Raw genomic sequence first — 19,520 nt, 5'->3', positions numbered from 1 at the left:
CAAGATCCTCGATATTATGTCCAATATGAGCTGCAAAAGGAAGCAAAATTTGTGCGGCTTTTCGGTCACTGATCTGGATTCTGTCTAAAGCGAAGCTAGCCTTTCACTAATGCCAACTTTTCGTTTGGTTCTGAAGCACGTTGTTATTTTGTACGCATTCGCAACCCCTAAATATTAATGTATTGGATTGATTTTTATGCTAGCATATTTTTTTCATTGAATGGAATTAAATTATAAGCGAGCGACTGAGTGTCACAACTTTTTGTTTTTTGACGCACCCTAATGGCCAGGGTATTACCTGAACAGAGGGTTAATGCTTAACTGCTTTTAAACAGGAGGGATCAAAATTTTGCTTTTGTGTAACCAATACATGTCAATAATCATATTTTTGTGAAATAGATAGCTTAAGATTGTAAAACTTCAAAAAATTTAATTTTTGGTTTCTTGTGGAGTCTCACTGTCACTTTTGTTTCATATTTTTTACTGCTTATGATTGGCAATCAGAATCTTTTTATATTTTCTCTGAGATACATAATTAGCATCAGAAATATTATCATGCCTAACTCCCTTCTTCCCTCTGCAAATAAAGAATAACTTATTTTTGCAGAATTTCATGGGTTTAACTAACTAATCTTAGACTATGAAAAGGTTAGGTTTGTTTGTCTGCAGACACAATATCATTTGATGGAGGTTTGTTCTGATACCACAGGCACATCACTATAAAATACACAATTTTTTTTATGTTATTTTCTCTTAAATCAGACCATGATAAAAATGCAAGAATACTAATTTTGCTACAACATTTTTTTGATTGATACATAAGTCAGTTTTTTTTTTATATAAAGTTTCATTTGAATTAATAAATGTATAATAAAATTACTTCTAATACATATTTTGAAAACAGTTTGTCAGATGCAAACAAACTCTAATAATATGAATTGTAATGCTTTTATGGATGGTTTCTTCTAGGAAAAGAAACAAATGTTTTTAGAAAACTTGTGCATGGTTATTTTTAAAAATACATAGAACAATTTTTTTAGAAACAATGAATGGAATAAAACTTAAACTCTTGTTCAACCCTCAATTTAACATTCACTCTCTCAGCTAGCCAAACTATTCAACTCACTTTTAATTTAAAATCAAAGACTATTTAGAAACTTACACAAACACAGTATATGTATGGTTAGACTAATATTATAATGTATTACTCGAAGAATAAAATATTTCTATTTTTTTTGTTACATAATACTTATGATTGTATCTTTCTTATTTGTATTACAACAAAGCCAATTGATTTATATTTTATATTTATTATAATTGTAAGTATTTAATAAACTTTAATATCAGATGACTGTTGCCTAGATACTTATTTTAAACAATTTTTTTTACTGTCCAGTGAAGGTTTCAGTAAGAGAGCTAAGAGCTCGCAAATAAAAGTTTTAATTTAGAGAAACGTCTGTGTGTAATAAAAATAATACCCAGGTACACTATCTGAGAATTCCCTTAGTGTCTGTGCAAAGTTATAGGTCTCAAGGTTCTTTCCTCTTGGAGCAATGGCATTGACTGACCAACATGCACTCTTACTGTTTTATTAGTATAGATTTCAGTGGATTCAAATAAAATCCTATTTGTTCTAGCAGTAGCACATTAATTGAAAAACTTAAGAACCTGATCAACTGAAACACAAATATTGTTTCCTTCTGTAACATTGTTATAATTTAAATCATGACATCCAAGATGTAATGTATCTTTATTATTGTTAAAAGGCATCTAGTATTTAATCAGCCAATCCACTAAGTAATATAAATATTTTGTAAAGCAGAAATATCATTCTTACAGCTAGCAGCACTAAAGATCTCAATATCATCAGCAAACGTAAGCAATTTAGTGAACATTTGTTCATTGCTGTAAATCAAAAAGAACATTATAGCAACACTCTTCTTACTTTTAATCAGTTATTTTTCCATTCATTGAGTCAACTTTTCCCAAGTCACTTGTAGAGATAATTATTTTAACACGTATGTAGCATCTTGTTATATGCAATTTTAAAATTCAGATACACTAAAATCACACCCCTACTCTCACTTGCATAAGCAGTAGTATCTTTGAAGAATGTTAAGATTAGAAAGGGAATTTTTCCATCCAGTGAAACTATGTTGAAGATCCAACAAGGTTTTAAATTTTGGGTATTCTTGCCTTTCATCAAGTTTTGGAGATTTCTGAAATAATGTCATCATTTTATGCAACTTGTAAAATCTCAAATGCATAGATAAACAATGTTAGGGAGTGCATGATACAGTATGAGATCAATAGAGTCTGTTATTGTGAAACAAAATATGCCAGTACTCAGTTTAGTCATTTCATTAATATCCCAAGACTAGTTTCAGCTTCTAAAATTGGTGACATACAGAGGAATTTTGTTGTGAGGAGCTCACAAGGAAGTGAGGTACTGGGAAAGGAAGGAGTCCTTCCCATCTTGTGAACATGAAAACATTTTATGGAAAGCTATGTTTTAACTCAATTTGATGGTGACGATTGATGTAAGTGTAATAAAATGGTGTGTAGTTACACTTCACTGTTACTTCTTTCGTTATTTTATACCTGTTTTCTAATTAGGTATTTAAAATGTTCTAGTTTGATAAAAAGTTAAAAAAAATTATTTTGAGTAACTTCTGAAGTTTATACATAACTTAATATATATAATTACCAATCATATAATATCTCATCAGTATTTTGTAGGCCACAATAGATTGTTTAGATGTTTTAAACATACTACTGTTATCGAGCATTGTTAGTTGTTTTAAATATGCTACTGCTACAGTGCCTTGTTAGCTATTTTAAATGTACGCCACTACAGTAGATTGTTAGCGTTTAAACATGCTACTGCTACAGTATAAGTGGCATTCTCTTTTCTATTTTACTCTTTCATTTTAACCTTTTCCTAAAATAATTAATATACAGACCAAATCAATGCCTCTGCTCACTTGGGTGGTTTCTTTCAAAATAACAATGCACTTATCAACACTAATACAATTGTTGCAAACTGGGATTTTAAAGCATGAGAAGGCCTTGAATGATTTATTATTTCTTGTGGTTTACCAAGTCATTGGGTTTTGTTCTTTCCAAACAGAAAGGAATGTTGTTAAGACCAGACTTTGACATCAGGTTTTCTACTTTAAATTCCACAAAGCAACTGTCTATAATGCCACAACAGATAATTACTATCCTGAACATTCATCTTGGCCCAGTGCCAAAATAAGCCTCTATGGACAGGCTTATTATACCAACACTCACTACACTTAATAGATTAAGATACTCCCCTCTTATTGGACCCTTCACCCCTGTCAATGAAATGGTAGTGAGCAGAAGGGAATCAAGCCATTCTATCTTGATAAATGCATTTTGACTTTTCTGACTTTTCCTATTTTTATAAATCAAAAGAAATCAAGAGTGACATGATACACCATCTTTTATATGTGTTAGATGAGTGATGGAAACTACTTTATATAAAAGACCACTATAAAATTTACTAGCAGTTCATTTGTGTACAATAGTCTGTAATACAAGATACATACTATCAAATAGACATGTTTGATATAGAGTACCGTGTTTAATACATGTATTATAGAAACTAGCTGATTATTCTTCATGCCAGTGCATTAGATCTGCACGTTATGTATTCACAACATCATATTTGCATCCTGAGAATAGAGAAAAAAGTTTTCTGTGATGGGAAATGGAGGCAAAATGGGAAAATTGTGACCCCTACTGCAAATATACATGCACACAAGATAAAAAATTTTGCAAAGTTGGGGTTGTACATTACATAATAAAAACGTTTTTCTTGCATCATACAAGTGTTTCATTATTGTATAATGTGATATGATATACAGGGGTGATGGAGACTAATGTATATAGTAGACATCATCCCCTCTCTACCTGGGTCCAACGTGTGTGGTGCCCTCTAACTCTATGCCACACAACATCTGTATCATGTCTTTTCCATATAGTAGTCTATATTGTACAGTCCTGTTATATACACAGTATTCTGCATTACATGTCCACTATATATATTAATTTGTATCATGCAGTTCTGTTACAATCACTAAACTCCATCATATAGTGTATGTATCATTGTCTGTTATATTTAGCAGTCTGTCATACATGCCTATTATATATACAGTAGTATGTTTCCTAAATGTCAGTTATCTACAGACATGTATAATGCTTGTCTATTATATACTGTAGTCTGTGTCAAACATGGCTGTTATATACAATTATCTCTTATTCATTCCCTTACGTATGGGCAATCCTGTGTCATACTATTAAGGAAGGTAGTAGTGAGAATGTTCAATTTCTATGTAGAGCTTGCAGGCTGGAGGCTATCCTAACTAAAGTTGATAAAATAGGTAAATGGAGGCATCAGCCAGGTAATATTTCTCTGAGGATTTTAAAGGAAGTGAAAGACAGGATACATGAGCCACTTGCCACAAATTATTTTGAGTCCTTGCATTGTAGAGAAATACCAACAGATTGGAAATCAACTAATGTCACTCCTATCTAAAAAGGATGTATCATAAGTTGTCCCACTATTTATAGCCCTATTACAGTTCTGGGAAAAATTTTGGAAAGACTGAAAAAAAGATACTTTGCATTGGCACTTAAAGTTTAGAATTTCATTGAATATTCAACATGGTTTCACCAAGGGAAAATCTTGTCCTATAAATATTTTGACATGCTTTAAAAATGTTACTGCATATGCGGATGATGGTAAGGGCATAGATTTGGTGTATCTATTTTCAGAAAGTTTGCAAAGAAACTTATCTCTGTAGGTGTGGAGGATAAGTTAACTAATTGGATAGAATAGTGTCTTTATGGAAAAAAGCAGAGGGTTGTTATAAATGAAGTTCAGTTAAACAGGATTAATGTTGCAAGTGGCACACCTCAGGTGTCAGTCTTGGAGCCATTAACATAGATGAAGGAATGGCCAATAAGTTATTTAATTTTGCTGATAATATCAAGGTATTGGGTGTTTCCGGCTGTGAAGAGGATGCTGCTGATTTACAAAAGGATTTAGATCATTTAGTGAGTTGGGTAAATAAATGACAGATGGGTTTTATGTTAAATGCAATATACTGCATGTAGATTATAATAATTTGAATTACAAGTATAATTTGGATGGGAATAACCTTAAGAAAGTCATAAGAGAAAATGATTTTGGTTTAATGGTTGATCAGTCTCTTAAGCCATTGAAGCAGTGCACTGTTGCTAGTGGTAAGGCAAATAAGATTTTAGGTTGTATCTTCAGAAATATCAAATACCAGTTTAAAAAGTTATTTCATTGTAGAGGTCACTGGTTACCTCTACTTTGAGTATTGTGTTCAGTCTTAAGTATCTTATCTTAAAAAACACACTGAATTTTGGAAAATGTTCAGAGGAGGGTTACTAATTTCATACCTGGGATGGAGGGGTTGTAAAAAGAGGAAAGATTAAGTTCCTTAAAATTTCTTTCTGTTGAGAAAAGAAGTTAAAGGAGATATGATTATAGTGTTTAAGACTGGAAAAGCAATTGATGCATCAACATTTTTCATACTTAACAGTGAGAATTAGAGAACTAAGGTACACAAATATTGATCTTGACAAGGAAGAAGAAGCTGTTTCCTGTAAAGACAATTTTCTTTTAAATAGGGTGGTTGGCCTATGGAGATGGGTTGCCTTTAGGTGTTGTAGAGGTAATAAACTTGCAAGAGTTAAAGAAAAAAAAGCTTGAGACACATGAATGATAAGGACTGGCTTTTTGTTTTTTTAAGTTTTAGTTTGGCTGTTCTATCCTCTAAGCCAAACTATAACTTTAATTATAGTCTTCTTAGAAGATAACAATGATTTTCACAGAATGCATTTCTTGGGCTACCAGCTTCTGTGCACAATGCCAGTGTGTCCAGAAAGGTGTATCTTTTTTGTAATATGTCTGACATGTCATATTCTTTATTTCCCAATAATTATCTTTTAGAAGTTGCAGCCTACCTAAACTTTCTTTATTTTTAACACTGAAAAAAGAAACCTTTTAATCACTGTTTCTCAGCCATTCAACTTTTAGTAGAAAGATCCTTTGCATCGCTTAGAGTTGATTCATTACCTTACGTATTTTAAAATACAAAAAAATGAACCCAATATCTTTAATTACAATAACATGTTATATAGCATGTATACTAAAAATTGGTATGAAAAGATTTGATTCTGATGGAGATTTTAATTTTGCAGATAGATATGTCACATGTCCATGCAAATTAACTCTTAGAAACTCTGGAAGCTAAAATGAATCCTTGTTGTTGCTGGACTATTTTCATAACAGTAGATTTTTTACTTTTGCTGCAGTGATATTCCTTTCAGAATTTAGGATGATTACATTAATTTTTTTACAACAAAAACTGAATGTCATGAAATTTTTATTACAAAATTCATTAACTGATTTTACATGCATCTATTTTATAAGAGAAACTTTAAATAAACATCAGAATGAATATTACTTAGAAAATTTTTCATCATGTGTCAAAAATTAACTTTCTTCAATGAGGCAACACTTTCATTATTTTTGTCATCTCTGGCAATCTTGACAAAATAAATAAATAGAATGGATATTCTATAACAGACTTTTTTCTTTTTTTGTTTGAGGCACAATCATAAGTGCAATATTACTATCACCTGCTATTCCTTCAATTAGAAATTTATTATGTGCTTTCCCACTTCTAAATGCCAGAGAGCCAGAACTCTGATGTTTAAATAAGTTCAACTGTATTGCTGGTTAGGGTAAATGGTTCAAAATTAAGTTTTGAATCCCACACTTCATCTACATCACTGAAAAGAAAAATCTATAACTTCCATTCTTTTTGTTGTGTTCATTTATGATTCTTTTGTTTTAAAGTTTCTCCACTTATTGCATTAGAATCATGTAATACTGTAACATTTCTACACCACAGATATTCATTCTTGGGCAGATTATATTAAGAAAGACTTACATAAATTGACTTCAATAAAGTCATTATGATGCAAGATTTATAAGTCATGTTCTACTTGTGGAAGAAACTTAGAGTAGACATTTTTTATCAAATGCAGTTTCCTTTCATCCAATTATATATATATTTGACTACAAACTTCACCTGCAAAACACTTCTGTTTTAATTACTATTATTCTTATTTTGTAATATTTTATTTATTTTTCTCACTTTTCTGTTAATTGTATAAAATATTACTTTTATGCATTAACAATAATGATAATAAAATGCCTTTAGTTCATATGCAACACTGAATTTGGATATTTGTACTGTATTGTATTTTCAAAAGTATACTTAACAAATATAGGGAAACTCTTTGCTTTATCTCCAAATTCAGCTTTTGACTTAGGTAAAATTTCTGCTTTATCTTTGTCTAATAAGTTTGTTCTCCAGCAGCTGCATGTTTTATGTTATCTCACATAATTCTAGGTTCATGATGCAAGGGAAAAACTAGATGATTTGTGATGTGAACTGACTTTATCAAGATGCCTGTACCAGGCTTGGGCCTATTTAACTGAAAATGCTGTTATCCTAAGACTAACATCAATTGTATGAAGAGATATTTTAGCCTCTGTGTCAAATCTCATTACAAAGAGACATCTCAACAATATGGTTATAAACAATGGCTAAAGGTACTAGAAGCCTAGTAAGGCTATGAAAAACATGTCAAAAGCCACAATGTTGAATGTATAAAAGCTTGGAACAATTATAACAAAAGTGTCCTGTAGATAAAATGCTAAATAACAAAGACAGGAAAAATATTTTGTAAGAAAAAGGAAAAGCTTTAGTAATATGATACTTCATAATTATTACTTGATGCTCTACTCATATAAGTGGTTGAGTCTAACAATGCAAAATGCATATTTTTTCTTTATGTTCATTGGCCTTAAGATTTCATAAAACTTTAGTTTTTTGAACTTATAAACTCAGTGTTTTACAATATTTAAAAAATTGTTAAAAGATCATCTGGACATACTGACAAATTTGGTTTGTTGAATTTCACATAAAACAACTTGAAGGCTATCCAAGCTGGATTTTTAATCTTGAAGTGATTAGCTAGAGGGAAAGCAACTAGTCAACATTACCCACACTAACTTTTGGGCCACTCTTTACCTATGGGACTCATTGTTACATTTATAGGCGAAAAGGTGAGTATGTTCAGTAATAGTGTTTGGGTCAAAACCCTAACTTCCAGGCAATGTTAGTATGTAATACAAAACAAATGAAATAGCTGTATTAAGTTTGTTTTAAAAAAATCTGTATTTACTGAAACATTAAACCAGCTCTATTAGTGATTAACATGGTATAATTTTTATTTCACTCTTGGTTTCCTTTTATTACATGTACTATTAGCATTTATACTTAACAACTGTGCAGTAGATTTTTTGGTTCACTTTAATACCATGATATATATTAGTTCTGTGTGAGCTGTACACTGTATGCATTCAACTGCAGGAGGTGAATCATTCCCTACATGATAAATCAGTAGTTAATTGGTTAGATGTTCACTTATCTAAATATGGAACTTCATTATTGAATGAGAAATGTGTGAATACTGTAGTTAAAGGATATAGTGTTGTTCTGTTACAAAAGGGTAAACATTTTTTCTCCCTCACTGTTGTTCATGGAATGGTTAAAATGTAGTTATATCATATACATTTCAACCAAAAACATTAGGTCAACTACCTCTGCTTACTTATATGTTTAGCATATTTTTGTAGTGGTTTTAGTAAGTTTTTGCACAAAACTAAATGTAATTATCTTCCACAAGAAGCTTTTTTTTACACAACTGAATGATGATGATGCATGCTTAGCTTAATGATAATGTTTTACCACACCGAACTTTTTATATAAATAAATATTGGCTACTTGGTGATCATAGTATTTATTATTCAAAACCTGAAATGTCTTGTCTGTTAGTTGTTCCTCTAATACTGCAAAATAAATATGCATACCCCCTGTGGTTTATAGTAACTGAAGGATAACATACGGTAGACAGAATTTATTGTAATAATTATAAGATGTTGCAGACTTGTACAAAAAGTAAGCTAAGTCTTTAGGTGATTCATATTGAAATAAACTTACTATCTGAAATTAAGAGAACTTTTCTATTAGTGTAATGTATGTTGAGAAAATTTGCATTTCATACAAAATAAATCCTAGTCCCCAAAATTCATTACCCCTTTCAAAATGGGCTTAGTACAATATTCATGAGTTTGTCCACACACTTGCACAAATCAAATATTTGCATATTCACAAAATTTGTTAAACTATTAGTAAAGATTATCAGTTTTTTTTAATGAAATATTTTTACTAAAAATTTATTTCTGAAAATAGTATGTTTTGTTACTAGTTTAAGTGCAAAGTTATTTAATGTTATGGTTAAAATAAACTATTTCTTTGTCCGAAAATCTCAAATATTTGCATAACCTCTAAAATCTCCTAAATACGTTTCAAATGTTTGTTTTCAGTAAGACTATATTTTATGTTATTTTCTATACTCTAGCTATGTGGGGTCTGTCACTTCAAACTCATAACAATCATAAAAAAAATAAATTTTTTTCATGCTAGAATGACATATTATAACACAAAAATACAAATTTTTAGTCTAAGTAGCTTAAGTCTCATAATATTATATATGAACACATATATTTATTATTATATTGACCTTCCAGTCATGCCTACCTATCATTACATAACTTGCATTGACATGGTACACATGCAACTCAGGTCACGTATCCAGTAGTATAAAACTGACCTGTTTATTTTTTAACTTAAAAATATTAGTAACTTGAGTTCCTAATCTATATAAAATTATAGGATTAGTATTTTGGCATCACAAACATCTAATTTTAAACAGTGCTGCATACCACTTGACTCACTAAAATCTATATTTGGATGTGCTTTCCTAATATTTAATTTTAAATTAAGAACTTAACTCATACGTATATACAAGTTATAGTTCAAACTTTAATATTAAAGTCTGAATTGTAATCTACACTTTGATTCCAAACTTACTGACAAAAATTCATAAAATAGTAGTTGAATAAAATTTTGAATGCAAGTCAACAAATGCTTAGTTTGGTTGGGAAAGGGTTAAATGATGTTGGAGAAATTAGTGCAAAGTATATTAATACAGAATTAATATTGTGCTACCATTGGTGGTGCCTATTTATGAAAAGTCAATTTGAAGTGATGAAATATTATCCTGTGTAACAATCAAGGACTTCATGTGTGCAATAGCCAATATTTTGACAAGTTTAAAGACTCATTAAGTAGACTGCATACAAATATATAATGTAAAATATACCATGTATATGTCAGGGTGAGTTACTACTTGAAAACTTTACACTGCTTAGTAAATTGATATAAAGCCAAAGTATCTCTAAAGATATTCCCTCAGTTAGGCTTCACTAGGAAAAAAGTATCTGTTAAATCAGTCTTGGGAACTTAAAGTCAGATTGATACAAATAAAGATTCTCATAATTGAATTACAAGTTATCTTTCACTATGAAATACTGTTACAGGTAGCAGTGGCATAAGAATTAAACAGTCAATCTATAAACATTACCAGATGCTGAGTTATTATATTTCTTCTGTATTGCCTTAGTATTGAACAACCACAAATACAATTTTTTTTACAAAAATAGCTATATTTCAAAAATTAATAGTAGAAACTGATTTGTAGGTTACAAGAACATTCCAGTTTAAGCAGCAATACATCATAATAAAACTGATAATGAATGTTATGCTTGAAATTGTTATCAATGTTATTGTAATGTAATTTCCCAACCATTATATAGTATACAACTGGTTAGCCTCTACATAATAGTTGTGCTAAACAGTTGCTTCATTAACCTTTTGGGATACTAAGAAACATGTCTTCCATGTTAAAGAAAGTGATACCTACTACCACATGAAAGAGACAAGCAAATGTTAAAATCTATGTATAAGAAAATTATCAGAATGGAGTTAAAACTTTCTGAATAGCAAGAGAGAACAAAAGTTTACTGATGACACAGCACTCACTATATTTAAATGTAGTAAAGACTATCACTTGAGCTCTATAACTATGGGACAGGGGTAGCTTTCATTGCCATTTGTACCTCTACAAATACGGTTTGTTGATTGATTGATTTAGTGTTTTATGGCACAAAGCAGCGAGGCTATCTGCGCCAGACATTGGGTAAAAATGTAAAAAATAAAATTAAATGTAGTAATAGACATAAATGGAAATGAAGGTAAAACAAAGTATAAAACCAATGTTGACACCTAGTCTACAATGTTAAGATAGAAGGCAGAGTATAAGAAGTTGTAAGGTATTTACTCCAGCAAAAAGGTAATGATCATAACCCGCCAGGAAGACTAACAGATAAGTTCAAGAACCACCGTCAGCCACCTGAAGTTGGTCTTTCCAGTCCTGGTTCCGGGTTATGTGTCATAGCAACCAGTATCAAAATGTAAAAGAATAGAAGTTTTAAAAGATACATAGCAAAATTGTAACAATGAGTAGCCAAATGTTCAGTAAAAAAATAAAAGTCAAGTAAATGAAGATAAAAGTAAAACGGCAATTAAAACAGAAAATGGCGTAAAAACCAATGTTGACATCCAGTCAACAAAGTTGTAAAGGACTACCTATAGCAGAATGGTAATGATCATAACCCACCAGGAAGACTAACAGGTAAGTATAAAAACCACCATCAGTCACCTGAAGTTGGTCTTTCCAGTCCTGGTTCCAGGTTATGAGTCAATATGGCCAGTACTAAAAAGTAAAGTAGTAAAAGTGTGAAATGATATGCAGCAAAAGTACAATAACAACTCACCAGGACGACTAACGAGTAGTTCAAACAGTAGCGTTAGTCACCTGAAGTTGGCCTTTCCAGTCCTGGTGTCGAGTTATTTAATGTTCTGGCCATTGTCCAATGTCAAATTGAATGAGAGAGATTAAAACTGTAAAAAAGGAACCACAATTAAAAAGGTGTAATGAATAAATATGCAACACTTAAATGAGATTAAAAAATTAATGGCCATTAAAAAATTAAAACGTTATCAAGGTGGACAGAGTCACCATCACCAATAACACTGTCCAATGTTGCAGATTGACCCTGGGAAAAAATATGTTTAAAATATTGCCGTCGTTGAGAATTGTAACGATGGCAAGAAAGTAAAACGTGGCTGATAGTGATTTGAGTGTTACACAAACTACACATTGGTACATCAGTTCCAGATAAAACAAAATGATGAGTTAAAAAAACTGTGACCAATGCGTAGCCTAGTGAGAATAACTTCCTCCTTCCGAACTTTACGGAAGCTAGATGGCCAAAGTCCAATATAGGGTTTGATTTGAAAAAGTTTGTTGTCACGTTGCTCACTCCAAGTGGACTGCCAGCTGGCACGGAGCCGAGCCTTGAAGACAAGACCATAGTCCATGTACGGAATAGGCACAGGGGTGATGGTGCTGGAGCAGACAGATTTAGCTGCCATGTCTGCAAGCTTGTTCCCGCGAATACCAACATGGCCTGGTATCCAGAAAAACTGGATTGAAGTAGCTGCTAATGAGAAATGGGCCAGTCGGTTTCGAATATCAGCAAGAATAGGATGTGAGCTAACATGTAGCGATTCCAAGGCAAGTATAGAACTAAACGAATCAGTATAAATTGCATTTCATACTTCTGTGTATGTAAGAAAGAAAACATTTAAAGTAAGATTTAAAGTGGATAGTTAACACTCCTACGAAAAGTGGGGCCTAATAGGCCCCAGAGCAACTTGAAAGGTTATTAATATTAGGCTAATAATTTTGTATTTAAATGAAATTGCCATTTAAATCCATTAATGAATGGATTAACGAGATTCCCACTGTCCCTATCTACTATCTAGTGAAACCACAGCCAGGGGAACGGGCTTGGAGAAGTCAGGACTAGAAACGTCTTTTCGTAGGAGTGTTAAGAAAGTAATGAAATATTTAAGAAATGAAAAAATTAACATTCAAGTATATAAAAGAAAAGCATAATTTAGTTGAGTTAATTATTTTTATTGCACAATTTAATAGGAAAATTTAGTACTTTGCTATAGCTATACCTTGAACATAAGTAAATTTGTAATCATTACTTGAACAACACTCTTTCAAGGGATGGTTAACTAAATTAGTAATTCTTTCTTACAACACAATTGGTTATTACTACAAGCCTTAAAATACAAATTGGTATTTCAGATTACTCGATTTAGTGTTGCAGTCCATAGATAATGCCAACATGATGAAGGAAAGTGAGACAACTGACTTCAGCAGAGTCAGACCATGTAGATAGAGATAGTTTGGCAATTACATAAAATATTATAGTAATAATAAACATTGATTATCTGATCAGATATTGACAAGAGTGAACTTCATACAATCTGGGATAAGCCAACTAAACAGCCATAGGCTATGTTAGCTCATTTTTTAAGACCACATTTAAGATGTTTCTTAAGAAATAGTGGTTGCTTTAGAACCAGAGACCCCATTCTTCATACCATTGTGTTGGTTATTTTCTTAAGCATGATTAGTTTCATGGTATTGGTGATTTTTGTCTTTGATGGTCTAGGACACTTGTTAAAATTTATAATAATGCTAGTGACACTGTAAAACTTGCAGCATTTTTGGCCACTGTCTCACTTAGATATTGAACAGCATCCTGGCTGTCCAATATCTTCTCAGCTGAACTATTTTCTTGAGGTTTTATACACTCTGGAACCTTTTATATAATTTGATGTAATGTTACTGTATAGTGTATGTTTTTTATATTTATCTGTGTAATTATCTACACAGTTGTTTTCAGCATCTTGCTTTTAATTGTGACCTGTAGCAAGATTTATTGTTCTTTTAGTCAAATCATTCTCATGCTGTAACAGGTTCATGAACCTCTTTATAGCTGAGAAAGGGAAACAAATGTAGACAAAATCAGGGAGAAAAGAAATCCCTTTCTAGTCTGACCAATCAAAGTGGATCTCCTCTTCAGAAGGATCTCCATGAATTGAGAGTGTCATTGAGCTTCAAATGGTTTCTCATGCTGAAGCCTGTTTGTGGATCTATTCATTTGTCAGATATTTACTTGGGAGTCCTTCCTGGTATGTGACTCCAAATACATGGGATTGATGTGCTTTAATCAGTAGTTTTCAAACTAGGTTGCACTTCCTGTCAGGGAACATTACCACATATCTTTTTTTGTTGTAGTGGGAAAAGGGACCAATTACCATCCAGGTAATTCCTAGGGTCAATCGGCTGGTCCACTTGGGCTAGGGTCAACCAAGTACTAGTGTTGGAAGTTCTCAACAGGTGTTGTGGACATTGTATCTGATGCTGGTGTTTGGGTATAATGCTCATGAAACCCTGGCATTGCTGTAGTGTTTTTGCTTGAAATTGTAGGGCTCCATGGTGGGCACCGAAATTTCCTTTTTTCTTATGGATCCTCCAAACAAAAATTTAAATGAAATAGTGAAAAACAGTCCATTGGTAAATGACCATGTCTTGAAGTTTCTGAGTAGCAATCTTCAACATCTGTACCACCTGTTGTACCTCATTTTCTTACCCTACATTCTCTTTTAGAGAAATCTTTAGGGCAGATGTCCCCCTTTTTTATTCAGGAGGGACTAGAGGGACTTGCTAGCTCTCCAAAGTCAATAAAGAAGCTTTGATCTGGTGACATATTGGTGGAAACATTCACTCTCAACATAGTTAATTCCTCTTGAATTCAAAAGCAATTGGGGATATATCTGTTGATGTCACACCTCATGCTACTTTGAATTCACCACGAGAAGTTATTGTTGAGAAGGATTTGAAGAACATCCCCGAGTCAGAGATTCTCTCTGGTTTCTCCACTCAAGGCGTTTCTGCAGTGAGGCATATCTCCACTTGCAAAGATGGAGTTGCATTGCCGACCATATCCTCGTTGTGACATTTACATATACTACATGCAACTGCCACCATCAAGGCAGGTTATTTTAATTGCAGGGTACGGCCATACATTCCAAACCCACTCCAGTATTTCCAGTGTCAGAGGTTCGGTTACTCAAGACATCATGTTGTGGTTTCCTAACATGTGTTCGTTGTGGTGGCAAGGACCATAATGCCTATGAGTGTCAAATGGACCCTCATTGTGTCAATTGCAATGGCTCTAACTTGTCCTACTTTTGTTTTTGCTCTAAATGGTGCCCTAAAATAGGTGCAGCATTTGAAAATGATTCATAACATTACTTATCCTGAGGCTCGAAAAGTGCTGTCCACTGCTTCATCTCGGATGTATGCTGCTGCACTTTGTTCCACTACTACAGTGGGAGTGCATACAGATCTCTCTGTACCTCCAAGCAAATAATTCTTAAAACAAATGAAAAACCTTTTAATCTCCATGGTTAAAAAAGTTGATGAATCAACTTCTACACCCATCTCTCTCCCTTACATACATTCTGACAAACCTTTGGTTCTGGGTACAGGCATTTCCTTGGATACATCTTCTTCTCCCACCCCAAGATATAAAACAATAATTTTTTTCTCATCCTCAGTCACTGGAATCCCCTTCCAACAAAAAAGACCTGCCCAGTCGACCTAGGGCAGGAACTATGGAATTCGATAGACCTCCCTTGAGTAAGGACAGTAAGGAAAAAAGACGTGGTCATAAACAGAAGGTTTCTCCACCCAATTCCTCTGCACATAAATAAAAATGGCCACCCTGATACAATGGAACTATCAAGGTTTACGTTCTAATTTGGATGACATTAAAACACTGATTGCTTCCTACCACCCTTATGTCTTTCCTTATAGGAAACATTTCTGAAACCTGCCAATACAGTCACCTTTTGGCAGTTTTCTTTGTACAGAAATGACAGGCTGTGTGATGGAGGAGTACATGGAGGGGTGACACTGTTGGTTGATCAGCATATGCCCACCTTATCTTTGTCACTGAACACACCCTTGGAGGCCTTAGCCATCCATGTTTCATTGGGTCGTACCATCACTGTTTGTTTTTTCTACCTGTCACATGGAGAGACATATGATCAATCAGACCTTGATGCTTTCATTGAACAGTTGCCGTCTCTTCCATAGATCCTGGGGGACTTTAATGGACATCATCCCCTCTGGGGAAGTGCTGTTATCAATAGGAGGGGTCGCTCAGTAGAGCGTATGCTCTCTGATCACAACCTTTCTCTTTTCAATACCAGTTCTTCTACTTATTTTCATGCACCTAGTCAATCCTTTACTGCTATCGAATCTCTCAGTTTCCTCCCCTTCATTATTCTCCAATTTTTCATGGAGGGTTGACAATAATTCATGAGGACTCATTACTTTCCTATAATTTTGAGAGAGAGTGGCTGTAGTCTGTGTCACCTAACCCGTGTGCCCCAGTGGAAACTGAATCAGGCAGACTGGCTCACTTTCACTGCTTTCACAGAACTTGATCCTTCCATTGTCTGTCAGGCATCAATAGATGACTGTGTGGCAGCAGTAACTGACTGTATTATACAAGCTGCTGCTCAATGTATTCCAAAAACCTCAACACGTTTTTCCACTATATTCTCATCTGTGGTGGAATCATGGAAGGCTCAAAAACAGGTCTGGGATACTTTCCATAGATATCCCACACTCTCAAAATTCATAGCTTTCTAGCAGGCCTGTGCAAGTGCTCAGTGGGTAAGACATCAAAATCAGAAGGAATGTGGGATTAAGTTCACAACTTGCATTTCTTCTACCACCAGTTCCAAAGTTATATGGGACAAGATTCAAAAGGTCTGTGAGCAATACAGTTCTGTCCCCCTCTTGATCTTACTCTCTAATGGCATGGAAGTAGCTGATATCCAGAGCATTGCTGATACTCTAGGTGAAAGCTTTAGCCAGGTATCTAGCACTTTTGTTTCTTCCTCCACCTTCTTAGCCATCAAGACTTGGACAGAGCGATCACCTCTTTTGTTTTGAGCTGATTGTCTCTAATCGTCCCTAATCGTCCCTTTAGACTGGTGAAACTGAAACAGGTCCTTCATCAGTCTGGCAGAACATCAGTTTTACCAGATGATGTACACTATGACATGCTATACCATCTAGTTCCTGCTTCTCTTTCTATTCTTCTAATTGTTTTAATCTGGATCTGGCAGGAGAATGTTTTTCCTGATGCCTGGCACCAGCCTTATTGTCCTACCTTTCTAAGCCTGGGAAGGATCCCAAGATTCCTTCAAACTACCATCCAATCACTTTGACGAGCTGTCTGCAAGACCTTATAGAGGCTGGTTAATGCTCATCTTGTTTGGTTCCTCAAATCAAACAACCTCCTCTTGCCCACCCAGTGTGGGTTCTGATGACAGCGATTCACCATATACCACCTGATTTGACTTGAAATGTCAATCAGAGAAGCCTTTCTCAAATGACAACATCTTGTATCAATATTCTTTGACATTGAGAAGGCTTCTGACACAATATGGAGGTGTAGCATTTTGCGAGACATTTTTCCATTCTTTTCTACACTCTCACTGTTGCAAATAGGCTCTATGTTGACGACTTTTACATCTCATATCAGTCGTCGAAGATGAGGTATATTAAGCAGCAGCTACAGACTGCCCTCAATCATTTACTGAAGTGGCCCATTGCAAAAGGCTTTGATTTCTGTCTCTCTAAAACTGTTTCCCTGCACTTTTGCTGCCAACAGGGTATTCACCCTGATCCTGTACTCCCTATCAGTGAAGTTGTGCTACATGTGGTCCTTGAGACCAAATTCTTGGTGCTTATCTTTGACTGTAAGCTGACCTTTATACTACACATCAAACAGCTATGGGTCAAATGTACAAGAGCGCTGAACATCCTCCGTGCCCTTTCTACCACCACTTGGGGAGCGGATTGATGTTCCATGCTAAATATATATTGTACTCTTTTTCAATCGAAACTCGACTATGGATCACTGGTCTATGGCTCTGTCAGACCCTCAGCCTTAAAGATGCTGGACCCCATTCATCATCTTAGGACTTCAGCTCTGCACTGGGGCTTTCTGCATAGAGTCTCATGAACCTTCTTTGCAGCTGCACCGTTTGTAACTATCTTTACTATATGCTTTGAAACTTCATTCCTTATCAAAGCATCCCACCTGGGGTTATGTTTTCTTTCTTCAATGGGCCATACTTTTCAGAACGGATGATCTCCCATTGCTACTTTTGGTCTTCGTATCCAGGTGCAGTTGGATGAATTGGGTCTGTCCTTGGATAACATTGCAGTATCCACCAGCCTGCCCATCTCACCATGGCTTATTACAGTCCCCAAATGTGACCTTCCTTTAAGTCACATGAGAAAAGCAGATACTCCGATTGGAAGTACAGTCTTTTATTTTCTGAACATCTTTCAAACAATCTTTCCATTCTTATTTATACAGATGGTTCAAAATCAGGTGACTCTGTGGGCTCTGCCATGGTTTGTTGCAGTTTGGTGGTTGTGCACAGAATCCCATCTACAGCTTCTGTCTTCACTGCTGAACTGTATGCCATTTCTCTTGCCCTGAATCATATAGAAGCTGAGCAGTACTCAAACTGCACTATTCTTACTGACTTGCTTAGTTCTCTACTGGCCCTGGAATCGCTTCATGTTGGTTCACACCCTGTTCTCGCCAATATTCAAAACCGACTGGCCCATTTCTCTTTAACATCTACTTCTATCCAGTTTTTCTGGATACCAGGCCATGTTGATATTCACAGGAAGGATCTCACAGACACAACAGTTAAATCTGTCTGCTCTGGCACTATCACCATTGTGCCTATTCCATACATGGACTGTGGTCCTGTATTCAAGGCTCGGCTCCATGCCACCTGGCAGTCAACTTGGAGTGACCAACATGAAAACAAGCTTTTCCAAATAAAACCCTATACTGGACTTTGGCTGTCTTGCTTCTGTAAGGATCGGAAGGAGGAAGTTGTTCTAACTAGATTATGCATTGGTCACAGTTTTTTAAGTCATCATTTTCTTTTATCTGGAACTGATGCACCAAAGTGTAGTCTGTGTAACACTCAGATTACAATAAGCCACATTTTACTTTCTTGCTGTCATTATGACTCTCAATGACGGCACCATTAAACATGTTCTGTCCCAAGGTTTGTCAATAAAGCTAGACAGTGTTATTGGTTATGGTGACACTGTCCACCTTGGTAAAGTTTTTAGTTTTTTTAAAGGCTATTTATCTTTTTAATGCCATTTAAGTTTTTTAATTTATACATTAAACCTTTTTTAATGTGGTTTCCTTTTAAGAATTACAGTCTCTAGTTCGATTTGAAATTATAAAATGGCCATAACATTATTTAACTCGACACCAGGACTAGAAAGGTCAACTTCAGGTGACTGAAACACTGTTGTTTGAACTACCTGTTAGTCATCCTGGTGAGTTATTATTAAAATTTTGCTACGTGTCTTTTAAAACTTTTATTACTTTACTTTTTGAAAATGGTCATAATGTCACACAACTTGAAACC

Source organism: Tachypleus tridentatus, chromosome 10 (assembly GCF_004210375.1).
Source record: "Tachypleus tridentatus isolate NWPU-2018 chromosome 10, ASM421037v1, whole genome shotgun sequence".
NCBI lineage: Eukaryota > Metazoa > Arthropoda > Merostomata > Xiphosura > Limulidae > Tachypleus > Tachypleus tridentatus.
This window is presented reverse-complemented; position numbering follows the sequence as displayed.